We start from the raw sequence: 2500 nt of genomic DNA, 5'->3' as shown, positions 1-2500 counted from the left end.
ATGTAAAAACAGCATTACTAGTGATGGGCTGATCCGTTTTGAGTGTCTGAATCTTAATAAATCCAATAAAATGGTCTCTTGTATGATTCTCTGTGTGGAGATCAGTGGCTCTTCTGGAGATTCCTTTGCTTTTTTTTTGTTCCAATTAAATTATTTTTGCTATCAAAAAACGTTTAAATATAGGACAAAAGCAATCTGAATACATAAACATTTATTACATGTGGAAAAGTGATCCCATCTCAGACTGGATCACAGATCTTGAAAACCAACAAGTTAAAACACTTTGGAAAAATAATCTGTTTCTTTATTCAGTTATTAGGCGGTGATGGCTGTGGACAGGACAGATCTCCTGTAGAGGTCTGTGTAACAGTGAATTTGAAGAAGCCTCTGACTAAAGAAAAAGAATAAATACACAGAATAAAAATACTTTTCTTACACTCTCTGATGTTAGGGTCCCTCACACCACCAGGGGGCCCCCAAAGAGCAAAACTCTGACAAGCTGAAATAATATAACACTTAAACACCACTCTGCGTTTCAAAATCAAAATAATTTGTTTTAATTTGCTACTCAAAGTTAAAAATTAAGAGCCATAATAACACTGGTATAATGTAAGATAAATATTAATTATGCTAATAATTAGTCCTGCCACGATAACAAATTTTGCTGGACGACAAATTGTCCCAGAAGTTAATGTTGTTGTTTTAACATAATTTTCAAATAATATAGTGGTCATTTGTTTGAGAACAAATTTTCAAAGATGAATAAACTAAATTCTAACGAACATTTAACACAGGAACTGGAAGATATTTTAAATATCCAAAATAAATAAAACAGAAACAACTAAAAGTGAAGTATGAAGTCTTTATAAAAAAGAAAAAAAAGGCAAGTTCAGACCAAAACACCAGACTGAAGATTTTTATTATCCAGTTTTTGTTAGAAAGGGAGAAGAGAAAAACAGCAAATCATCCAAATGGAAATTACCGACATCGTTTTAATTTATTGTTCAATTAATAACTATGACAGGTCTACTAGTAATAGCTCTTAACGTAGCCTAGGAATGAAAAAGCATCTCGCGTCGACATTTTGGGATGAGGGGCCCCAAATGAAAATCTTGTTAGGGCCCCAAAAAGGTTTGGACTGACCCCGGACAGCAGTGAAACAAACACAACGGAAAAGAGAAACTTTCTACTAAATGAGCCTCCAAGTCAGAAATAAAAGCAAAAGAAAAATGAGTCAATACTTTTTCAGCACTGTAAAACATAATTTAACTCTAATTTGTAGTAGTTTTATTTAAACATTACATTTTGTAGTTCAAAGAGCTTCTTTTAATTGAAAATTACACTGAAAATAATTCAGAGCGCTATTTACTGCCACCATTGGTAAAGTTTTGTATTAAAAAAAATATTTAAACTAATAAAATATTTTAGTTAAAACAGTTTAATGTAGAAAAATATAACTTTTAATTTCAGTACTAAGTGGATCATTTAATGCTTTATTTAATAATCAGTGACTTTCTGTTTTGTTGTGGATTAAATATTGATGTTGGGGATAATTTCTCTTTGCTTATCTTCAAAATGGGAAAGACATGAAAACATACCACTCAAACAAAGCATGTAGATAACAATTATATTCTATGCCAATCAGTTCTTTTGTGGGAAAACCATAAACAAACATTTCTGCCATCACAAACATAAACGTAAAATTTGTTAAGCTGTTCTGGTATTTTAGCTGAAACCATTTGTTTTGGTCACATGTTGAAAACATTAATTATGGTGAAGAATATGTAATAAAACAGGCCTGTTTCTTTTCTAAAAGTTTCAGGGAATCTTGTTGGAGTGCATAACAAACTCTGAAATATTACATGTGACAAAGAAATTTGGTCGATTCGATGTGCCCAAGACAGAATTACATTACAACATTTAGAGCTTACTTTCTAAGCAGTTTGAGGTCCATCATTTTACCCAGAGACGGATAATTCAGAGCTGGAAAACACTAAAGACGACCAGCAACCCTCCCAAGAGTTTATTGCATTTAATTGGAATAACTATCTGTAAGAAAAACACCCTTAAAAACCTCTTTTGATGTCAGCGTGTCACTCCGTATGCACACATTTTCCAGTGTCTCGCTGGTTCTCGTTTCTCTCCTCTGCTTGATTCCATCTTCTTGCCTCTTGACACATTTCCCATCCCCAGAGGCAACATCAGACGAATCATCTCAGCTCTGAATCAGCCAAATCACATGATAGCCAAGAGTCAAAACACACTTTTCACAGCCTCATAGACAGACCACACACACACACACACCCACACACCTATACGGGTTTTGATTATTAGTGGGACAATTTTTTTCAAACCAGTTTTTTGCAACACTAAACGGACACCCCTTTCCACTTATACTAGAAAGACGTAGTAAGTTGTCAAAAATCTTGTTGAGCTACATAACATAGATCTCACTTAAAAATTTAGATACACACATCAGAACTCAAAATACAAGAACCTG

At 33.5% G+C, this 2500-nt stretch overlaps 1 protein-coding gene across 1 annotated transcript in view; it reads left to right on the top strand.

Annotated features, from left to right (window-relative positions):
• The window catches only part of rab5ab (RAB5A, member RAS oncogene family, b), a 16316-nt gene extending 16230 nt beyond the window's left edge, over positions 1 to 86 (top strand). The window contains exon 6 of the mRNA XM_008431198.2: positions 1 to 86. This exon is cut by the window's left edge and continues 1338 nt beyond it. The gene's annotated coding sequence lies outside the window, so the exon portion shown is untranslated.
• Positions 87 to 2500: the final 2414 nt, after the last annotated feature.

The sequence above is a fragment of the Poecilia reticulata genome, linkage group LG16 (assembly GCF_000633615.1).
Source record: "Poecilia reticulata strain Guanapo linkage group LG16, Guppy_female_1.0+MT, whole genome shotgun sequence".
NCBI lineage: Eukaryota > Metazoa > Chordata > Actinopteri > Cyprinodontiformes > Poeciliidae > Poecilia > Poecilia reticulata.
The sequence above is the reverse complement of the archived record's forward strand: the minus strand, read 5'-3'. Positions and strand labels throughout refer to the sequence as shown.